The 10,753-nt window shown below is 49.8% G+C and overlaps 1 pseudogene; it reads left to right on the top strand.

Moving 5' to 3' along the window:
• The first annotated feature begins 3,401 nt into the window (after window positions 1-3,401).
• The window catches only part of LOC132808051 (zinc finger protein 850-like), a 28,331-nt pseudogene continuing 20,979 nt past the window's right edge, over window positions 3,402-10,753 (top strand).

Below are 10,753 nucleotides of genomic sequence, written 5' to 3'. Positions count from 1 at the left end.
CATAGGTTTAGGGTGAGAGGGGAAAAATATTAAAGAGACCTCAGGGGCAACATTTTCATGCAGAGAGTGGTACATGTATGGAATGAGCTGCCAGAGGAAGTGGTGGAGGCTGGTACAATTGCAACATTTAAGTGGCATTTGGATGGGTATATGAATACGAAGGGTTTGGAGGGATATGGGCCAGGTGCTGGCAAGTGAGACTAGATTGGATGGGGATATCTGGTCGGCATGGACGGGTTGGACCGAAGGGTGTGTTTCCATGCTGTACATCTCTCTATGAACTGGAAATGGTCTCCATGCTCTAACACTTCCCATGCTTTCATGCTCTTTATTTTCCATACTATCTAAAAATAGTCACAGAGCTGTAGAACACAGAAACAAACCCTTCAGTCTATGCCGACCAGATGCCAGCATGTCACCTCTTATCCCTCTGAATCTTTCCTATTCATATCCCCATCCAGATGATGTAATTGTACCAACCCCCACCACGTCATCTGACAGTACATTCCATACACATACCACCCTCTGTGCAAAAGGATTGCCCCTTAGTACCCTCAGAAATCTTTCCCCTCTCACCCTAAACCTGTGCCCTCCAGTTCTGGTCTCGGTGCCTTGCCCCCACAACAAGGGGAAACGACATACAAAAGTTGAGCAGCCAGACAAAATGCAAAAGGAATAAAATATCGAGCCGCAGGAAAAAAAAATTGTGGCTCTATCTTTTTTCCCCTGTTGGCATTTGGACACTTAAAATCTGTCAGGAACACCAACATCCCCATAGAGCATACTGCGCATGTTTGCCAGTGTCAGCAACGCAGTGCGCATGCTTACCAGTGTCAGCAAAACACTGAGCATGCTCATTCGCTGTATGCAAAAAAGGCGCGAAACATTCTTTTGATGGACCAATACGCAACCTTGGAGGACCGGAAGGAGCCTGGTCCTCCTGTCAATCAGAGTCAGGCCATTGTCTGAATGCGGAAGTCGGACCATGAGCTTCTCAAGGTGCAGCTCCTGATCCTCTCTCTCTCTGAATAAAGATAGAGCTTTACCCAGACTGCACATTCCTTCCTCTGTCCCAGATCTGAGAGTACGGCACTATTTTGCTCCCATTCCATGTCTTTTTCATTCTGGGGTTCAGTTGTTGACTTGCAGCAACTGAAAGAAAAGAGTGTGAATCCGGAAGGGGACAGACTCTGGAAACGCTGGTCCAGGTCTGTGTCTCAATTTGCAAAATAGACAGGAGGTGGAGAAGTCGACGTTTCAGGTGTAACCCTTCCTCGGGGATGGGGCTGGGGCTGGCTGGAGAAGCTGCAGATGAAGGGGGTGGGAGTGAAGTGGAGATAGGTCAAGACAGGTAGAGGCTACGACCTGGTTGGTCAATGGGAGGAATGCATGTGGTTGCTGGCAAAGAACAAGGAGGGAGTTTTTTTTGAAATTGGAAAACTCAACGTTGAGTCCTTCAGGCTGTAGGCTGCCTGGAAGATGAGGTGTGGTCCCTTCAATTTGCAGTTAGGTTCGTTGTGGCAATGGAGGAGGCCAAAGATGGTCATGTCAGAAAAGGGAATTGTAATGGGTGGTGACTGGGAGGTCTGGTCGGCTCTGTGGACCCAGCTGTGATGCTCAGTGAACCGTTCCCCAAGTTTGCGCTCGCTCTCCCCGATATAGAGAGGACCACAATTGGCAAACACAGGACCACGATATGAAATTATAGCTTTGGCTGTGGCAAAGAAAAACAGAAAGGAGGTGCATTGTTTAAATGGAGATGTATTTGAATGTGGAGAAAGTGAGAACTGCAGATGCTGGAGATCAGGCTCAAACATTGTGGTACTGGAAGAGCACGGTAGGTTAGGCAGCATCTTAGGAGCAGGAGTGTTGACGTTTTGGGCACGAGCCCTTCATCTAGACTGATGTGTGGATGGGCAAAGAGGCCTCAGTGTCCTCCTACTCCAGTCACTGCCAGTTGTCAGACAGATGTAGGAAGCAATCGGCAAGGCACGCGTTATATTAGCAAGAGGAATTGAGTTCACAAGTGGAATGTCTTCCTGCAGTTAGGGTGTCATTGAGTATATTCAAGGCTGAGTTCATCTGATTTTTGAACAAAGAAGTGGATGTTTGTGGGGGAAGGCGAGAACATGGTTTAAGACCAGTATAGAATGGTTCCAGAGTCATACAGCACAGAAACAGACCCTTTAGTCCAACCTGTCATAGAGATATACAACATGGAAACAGACCATTTGGTCCAACTCATCCATGGTGGGACCAACAATCTGGTCCCACCTGTCAGCACCTGGCCCACATCCCTCAAAATCCTTCCCATTCATATACCCATCCAGATGCCTTTTAAATATTGCAATTGTACTAACCTCCACCTCCGACAGCTCATTCCAAACATGTCCCACCCTCAGTGTGAAAAGGTTGCTCCTCAGATCTCTTCTGTATCTTTCTCCCCTCACTCTATACCTATGCCCTCTAGTTCTGGACCCACCCCCTCCTGGGAAAAGACCTTGGCTATTTATCCTATTCATGCCCTTCATAATTTTGTAAACCTCTATAAGGTTACTCCTTAGTCTCCAACACTCCAGGGAAAACAGCCCTAGCCTCCAAATAGAACAAATCCTCCAACCCTGGCAACATCCTTGTAAATTTTTCTGAACCCTTTCAAGTTTCACAACATCTTACTGATAGTAAGGAAACCAGAATTGCACACAATATTCCAAATGTGGCCTAACCAATGTCCTGTACAGCCACAACATAACTTCCCAAATCCTAAACTCAGAGGATTGGGAGAGTTTTCAAAACCTACAAAAGACAACTGGGAAAGAATGGAGGACAAACGAAACCTTCAAGGGTCAGCTTGGAGGCATCAAGGTCTCAGGACAGGGGGTGGGGATGATCCCAGCTATGGGCCACATGCCAGCAAATGGGACTAGATTAATTTAGGATATCTGGTCAGTACAATTGTGTTGGACAGAAGGGTCTGTTTCTGTGCTATGTATCTCTATGACTCTGGCATTTGCCAGAGTCAGGAGGTTCACTTTCTCTCTACTTTCAATGTTAATGCCCTGACGTCTCATTTTGCTCCCACCTTCCCGGGGTCGTTAACCATTTTGTGTCTGGTCCTTCCTCAAGAAGCTGCGTGGCAGGTTCACCCTGAATTGACACTTTCTTTTTGCTTCCCAAAATCAGACCTGCTCACTCTCAGCAGTATCCCAGTGTTATGAAAGATATTAGCTTTCAGGTGGAGGTATCCAAAGTTCAGAGAGACGGCAGTCTTGATGTTTTTGCTTTTCTGTCCCTGTAAGATCCTGAATCAGCACCTTCAGGAGAATTAGTTCGAGCCGAGTGAGAACAGAGGGGGAGAGAGAGTGGGATGGTGCTTTCTATTTTGTGGAATAACAAAAGAAAAGAATATTCCACAGAAAGTAGAATTGCTTGTTCTGAATTTCTACCCTGCACTAATGACCTTTGTAATCTCTTTTTACAGAGCACAGTAGCGCCTCGACATACGAACAAACCCGTTCATGTACAAATCGGTTTACGAACAGGAGCGTACGTAAAATTTTGCTTCAACGTACGTACGAAATTCAAGGTACGAACACAAAAGCTCTCGGGCCCCGCGTGATCTCATTCAGTTCGTCTTTGGCGTGTGCGCTGTGAACAGCCATCCAACCATTCTTACGCTATCCGAACAATGGGAAAAGTTAATTCAGTTCGCGAACTTTTCGGATTAAGTTCATAAGTCGAGGCGCTACTGTATTTGAAAATCTGAAGGCGGAAGTTTCAACATCAACAGATGAAGGGCTTAAGCCCGAAACGTTGACTCTTCTACTTCTCGGATGCAGCCTCACCTGCTGTGCTTTTCCAGCGCCACACTTTTCAATACTGACTCTCCAGTGTCTGCAGTCCTCACTTTGACGTCAATGTCTGACAGTCACTCAATCCATCGGGACCGCAACGGTTTTCATCTATGATTCTGTGAGAAGGAGCAAAGCTTTTTGGTTCCTGTCTAAGTACGTTTTCAGCATCAGCGGGACTGGATGAGAGAGCCTACCATTGCAGTGCACTGAGTGTGGAGCCTAAAATAACTATACAGCCTGGAAAGAGGAATTCACAGCAGGGAGTGGCTCCACACTTCGGCCATGGAGAAACGCGAGGAATCCCATCTCTTGGAAAAACCATGGAAGTGTGGTGACTGCGGGAAAGGCTTCCGTTTTCCATCTTCCCTGGAGATTCATCGGCGTAGTCACACCGGGCAGAGGCCATTCACCTGCCCAGTCTGTGGGGAGGCCTTCAGATATTCCTCCACCCTGCTGACCCACCAGCGGATCCACACGCGGGAGACGTCCTACAGCTGCCCCGAGTGCGGGAAGGCCTTTACCCAGGTCTCTGGACTGCAAAACCACCAGTGGGTCCACACAGGGGAGAGGTCCTTCAGCTGTCCCGAGTGCAGGAAGGGCTTCAGCAATTCCTCCTCTCTGCTGAGGCACCAGCGGGTCCACACGGGGGAAGAGGCCCTTCAGCTGCCCTAAGTGCGGAAAAGCCTTCAGGGATTCCTCCTCTCTGCTGAGGCACCAGTGGGCCCACACTGGGGAGAGGCCCTTCAGCTGCCCCAAGTGCGGAAAAGCCTTCAGGGATTCCTCCTCTCTGCTGAGGCACCAGCGGGCCCACACTGGGGAGAGGCCCTTCAGCTGCCCCGAGTGCAGGAAGGCCTTTATCCAGGTCTCTGGACTGCTAAACCACCAGTGTGTCCACACAGGGGAGAGGCCGTTCAGGTGCCCAGACTGCAGGAAGGCCTTCAGCAATTCCTCCTCTCTGCTGAGGCACCAGCGGATCCACACGGGGGAGAGGCCCTACAGCTGTCCCGAGTGCAGGAAGGCCTTCAGCAATTCCTCCGCCCTGCTGAACCACCAGCGGGTCCACACCGGAGAGAGGCCCTTCAGCTGCCCCGAGTGCAGGAAGGCCTTCAGAAATTCCTCCGCCCTGCTGACTCACCGGAGGGTCCACACGGGGGAGAGGCCCTTCAGCTGTCCTGAGTGCGGGAAGGCCTTTACCCGCTCCTCCCACCTGCTGAGGCACCAGCGGGTCCACACGGGGGAAGAGGCCCTTCAGCTGCCCCGAGTGCGGGAAGGCCTTCAGCAATTCCTCCGACAGGCTGACCCACCAGCGGGTCCACACTGGCGAGAGGCCATTCCCCTGCCCCAAGTGTGGGAAGGCCTTCATCAGCTCCTCCCACCTCCGGAGGCACCAGCGAGTTCACATTCCATCGCAGGGGGATTGAAGGAGTGAAGGCTGAAAGTCCAGTGAATAATGACAATCAGCCCAGCTCCCGGGACTCCCGGGTTTGAATCCCGCTGCAGCAGATGGCGCTATACAGGGTATGGGTTGAAATTGCTGAGTGAGGCAATGCTTCCTCTGGGTTACGGCTATACCAAGGATCCAATTAGAAAGGGACATCTCGGTGCTGACCAATAGTGAAGACAGTGAGGTTGGGTGGGCGTATAAGCGTGAGTGAGTGTGCTTTGATCTTGAGCTGTTTAAAAAGCAGCTACTTTTTCTCTGCCTTTTTGCTGAGGGGGATTTGAAGCTTTAACAAAGTTGGGTCACAATAAAGGTGAAGTGAACTTAACGCCGAGCTCAGACTCTCATTGAAGGCTTTGAGCTCCAAGAGGTTTTGGTTTTAAAGCTACTCATTCCTTTCAGCCTCCTGCACTAAACTTCCCATGTCGCTTATCAGTTGGATCAGTGAATGAGCAGCCAGTATCGTTAGAAATTGTAAATGTTTCAGGAGTGCAGAGTGTGAGAATTCTATTCGAGAGGGTTCAGTAAAGATTTACCAGGATGTTGCCAAGACTGGAGGGAGGGTTTGAGTTATCAGGAGAAGCTGGGACTTTATTCACTGGAGCACAGGAAATTAAGGGGTGCCATCATTGAGATTGATAAAATCATGGGGAGTGGAGGTAAGGGCTCTTCCTTAGCGTAGGGGAGCTCAAGACTAGGGGGCACATTTCTTTAAAGTGAGAGGAGAGAGATTTAAAAGGAACCTGAGCGGCAAGGTTTTGACAGAAGGCAGTTTTCACGTGGAATGAAGTTGGATGAGGATGTGGTAGATGCAGATGAAGTTACAAATTTTAAATGACATTTGGATGAGTACATGAATAGAGGGACATGGGCCAAACGCAGACAAATGGGATCTTATTGAAGTGGCCTTATTGAAAGCAGTAGAATTCTGAAAGGGGCTTGACAGGATTGATGCAGATAAAATGCTCCTTTGTGGGGTGAGTCATAGAATGCCAACAATGTGGGAGCAGGCCATTCAGCCCATTTATTCCATGCTAGCCCTTCGAAGAGCATCTCGCCCACATCCATCCCATGGCCCATCAACCCTAAATTGCACATCTAGGGTCACTATGGGTAATTTACCACAGCCAATCCACCCGAACCTTTACACTCTAATCTATAAATTACCTTCTCAAAAATGACATTTAAATGTAGAGTTTTTCTCTAAGCAAAACGTCAGTCTGACTCAACATTCGGGTGCAGTCAGAATTCACACTTATTGTCAGAAAAGCTCTGCATTTGAATGACATTCTTGAGTAGGTAACAAAAAACAAGTTCTGGGATTAACATGCTAAAGAACAGAAACCCATTCTAAAGGTGAAAAGATTTAATCTAAAATTGTTTGATGTGTCACATTTCCATGACACTAGAATCCTTTCGATATAAATTGTGATCATGATCTCATTCTCCACAGCCACCTGATGAAGGAGCGGCGCTCCGAAAGCTAGTGCTTCCAAACAAACCTGTTCGATTATAGCCTGGTGTTGTGCGATTTTTAACTTTGTCCATGGGAAACACATGAGTTGTGGGACTGGTAACAGTTCTTATTTTGTGATCGATTCCAAGTGAAATTTCTCCTCTGCGCAGGCACGGGTGAACAGTTTGTTTTTTGTGCTTTGCGCGAGATCGGGCTAGCAGCTTTTAAATCCTTATGTTAAGCAGTCGAAGTAAACTGTCGATCAGCAACTGTATTCCGAGAGTGGTACTTCCAGCTCTGGTAATCCTGTTGCATCAGAGAGAGGGAGAGGATGTCACATCTAAAGAGCAGACTGAAAAGTTATTTCGCTTGTTGAGTCAGTTCCTCCCTCAGATGAGACGGGATACTGCTTTTAATGGATCATAATTAAATGCTACAATGGAACATCTTAAATTCGAGGAGGTTTGAAAGGGCAAACAAAACAGTTTCTTTGAAAAGAGATATTGTTCCATTTCTAATCTTGGGTGACCCATGAGACAAGTAAAATGCATGCACTTGTCTTTTGTGCTGGGGCGCCCAGCCAGTGACAGTTGGGTGATCTGAAACCTGAGGAAATGCATGCACTTGTCTTTCCATGGTAGTTTGGCGCACTGAAACCCAACCTCACCATCAAACCCGCAGACAAGGAAGGCGCGGTGGTAGTTTGGCGCACTGAAATCACCCTCAAAACGTGCAGCCCTCCACTCCCTCCGCTCCAATCCCAACCTCACCATCAAACCCGCAGACAAGGGAGGCGCGGTGGTAGTTTGGCGCACTGAGCTCGCGGACGCCTCCTCTTATCGCCCCCTTGACCACGACCCCACCTCCCACCACCAAACCATCTCCCAGACCATCCAGGACCTCATCACCTCAGGGGATCTCCCATCCACCGCCTCCAACCTCATAGTCCCACAACCCCGCACCGCCCGTTTCTACCTCCTGCCCAAAATCCACAAACCTGCCTGCCCCGGCCGACCCATTGTCTCAGCCTGCTCCTGCCCCACCGAACTCATCTCCCAATACCTCGACACGGTCCTGTCCCCTTTAGTCCAAGAACTCCCCACCTACGTTCAGGACACCACCCACGCCCTCCACCTCCTCCAGGATTTGCGCTTCCCCGGTCCCCAACGCCTTATTTTCACTATGGACATCCAGTCCCTGTACACCTCCATCCCCCATCACGAAGGACTCAAAGCCCTCCGCTTCTTCCTTTCCCGCCGCACCAACCAGTACCCTTCCACTGACACCCTCCTTCGACTGACTGAACTGGTCCTCACCCTGAATAACTTCTCTTTTCAATCCTCCCACTTCCTCCAAACTAAAGGAGTTGCCATGGGCACCCGCATGGGCCCCAGCTATGCCTGCCTCTTCGTAGGATATGTGGAACAGTCCATCTTCCGCAACTACACTGGCACCACCCCCCACCTTTTCCTCCGCTACATCGATGACTGTATCGGCGCTGCCTCGTGCTCCCACGAGGAGGTTGAACAGTTCATCAACTTTACTAACACCTTCCATCCCGACCTGAAATTCACCTGGACTGTCTCAGATTCCTCCCTCCCCTTCCTAGACCTTTCCATTTCTATCTCGGGCGACCGACTCAACACAGACATCTATTATAAACCGACTGACTCCCACAGCTACCTGGACTACACCTCCTCCCACCCTGCCCCCTGTAAAAACGCCATCCCATATTCCCAATTCCTTCGTCTCCGCCGCATCTGCTCCCAGGAGGACCAATTCCAACACCGCACAGCCCAGATGGCCTCCTTCTTCAAGGACCGCAGATTCCCCCCAGACGTGATCGACGATGCCCTCCACCGCATCTCCTCCACTTCCCGCTCCTCCGCCCTTGAGCCCCGCTCCTCCAACCGCCACCAAGACAGAACCCCACTGGTTCTCACCTACCACCCCACCAACCTGCGCATACAACGTATTATCCGCCGCCATTTCCGCCACCTCCAAACGGACCCCACCACCAAGGATATATTTCCCTCCCCTCCCCTATCAGCGTTCCGCAAGGACCACTCCCTTCGTGACTCCCTTGTCAGATCCACACCCCCCACCAACCCAACCTCCACCCCCGGCACCTTCCCCTGCAACCGCAGGAAATGTAAAACTTGCGCCCACACCTCCACACTCACTTCCCTCCAAGGCCCCAAGGGATCCTTCCATATCTGCCACAAGTTCACCTGTACCTCCACACACATCATCTATTGCATCCGCTGCACCCGATGTGGCCTCCTCTATATTGGTGAGACAGGCCGCTTACTTGCGGAACGCTTCAGAGAACACCTCTGGGCCGCCCGAACCAACCAACCCAATCACCCCGTGGCTCAACACTTTAACTCTCCCTCCCACTCCACCGAGGACATGCAGGTCCTTGGACTCCTCCACCGGCAGAACACAACTACACGACGGCTGGAGGAGGAGCGCCTCATCTTCCGCCTGGGAACCCTCCAACCACAAGGTATGAATTCAGATTTCTCCAGCTTCCTCATTTCCCCTCCCCCCACCTTGTCTCAGTCGGTTCCCTCAACTCAGCACCGCCCTCCTAACCTGCAATCCTCTTCCTGACCTCTCCGCCCCCACCCCACTCCGGCCTATCACCCTCACCTTGACCTCCTTCCACCTATCCCACCTCCATCGCCCCTCCCCCTAGTCCCTCCTCCCTACCTTTTATCTCAGCCTGCTTGGCTCTCTCTCTCTTATTCCTGATGAAGGGCTTATGCTCGAAACGTCGAATTCTCTATTCCTGAGATGCTGCCTAACCTGCTGTGCTTTGACCAGCAACACATTTGCAGCTGACCCATGAGACATTTTTACTGAGCACCATAATCATCTTCCTGCTGGATTTTTTTCAGGGCAAGCAATTTCTGGTGAGAGAAATTCTGCATCCTGGGAAGGCGGGGAAATTAACATAAAAACAGGCTGTTAAAAGCATTTTAACTGTGGGTCCACGAGCTTTCGTGGGAGCAGTGCATTTGCCAAAAACATTTCGGAGGAATTCTGTCGAACTGTTGGACTGAAAGTAGTTTCCCCACTGAACGTTAAACAGGCATTGAGAACGTTGCGCATTATAGTGTGTTCCTGAGGACCGGAGGAGGATTGAACTTGCCAACGTGAACCACACTTTGCAGAGAGAGGAAATTTCTCCGGATGGAAGAGGTTGATGGAAGTCAACAATTGTCAGATTATTTCATGAAAATAACAGCTGGTATAGGGAACACCTAGAAGAGGGGCGTGTGTAATGAGTACACAGAAACAAACTCTTCAGTCCAGGCCAGCCAGATATCCTAAATTAATCTAGTGACCCATTTGCCAGCATTTGGCCCATATCCCTCTGAATGCTTCCTATTCATATCCCCATCCAGGTGTATGGTTTTCTTTGGAGAATACTTGGGTGAGAGCCAAGATATGCTATTACTCAGCCTTTTCCCACTGAGCTTGACCTTTCCTTCATGTTAATTGGAGCTGGAAAAGCCTGAAAGCTGAAAAGGATTTCCTGGGGAAAAAAAACTTTTCCTTTCAGTCGCTACAAGTCAATAATTTATAGAATCCCTGCAGTGTGGGAAGAGGCCTTTCGGACCAACCAGTTCACACCAACTCTCCGAAGAACAACCCATTCAGACCCATTTCCCTATGACTCGACACTTACTTCTGAGTAATGCACCTAACCTACACATCCCTGATTACAATGGGGAATTCACCTAACCTGCACATCTTTGGATTGTGGGACTAAAACCCACGGCCCTTGAGCCCAGCATTAAAAATAAATGGAAAAATGGTAGTGGCAAAAGAGAGTGCCGTACTCACAGAAGTGGGACAAAGGAGGGAAGTTGCAGTCCGGCGTGAAGGTGAATCTTCATTCAGAGGCAGAGAATCAGCAGCAGGTTCAGAAACTCATGGTGCACCTTCCGCATTCAGACAATATGGGGGGTTCTGATTGGCAGGAGGACCGGT

The sequence above is a fragment of the Hemiscyllium ocellatum genome, assembly GCF_020745735.1.
Source record: "Hemiscyllium ocellatum isolate sHemOce1 chromosome 27 unlocalized genomic scaffold, sHemOce1.pat.X.cur. SUPER_27_unloc_3, whole genome shotgun sequence".
Classification (NCBI taxonomy): domain Eukaryota; kingdom Metazoa; phylum Chordata; class Chondrichthyes; order Orectolobiformes; family Hemiscylliidae; genus Hemiscyllium; species Hemiscyllium ocellatum.
The sequence above is the reverse complement of the archived record's forward strand: the minus strand, read 5'-3'. Positions and strand labels throughout refer to the sequence as shown.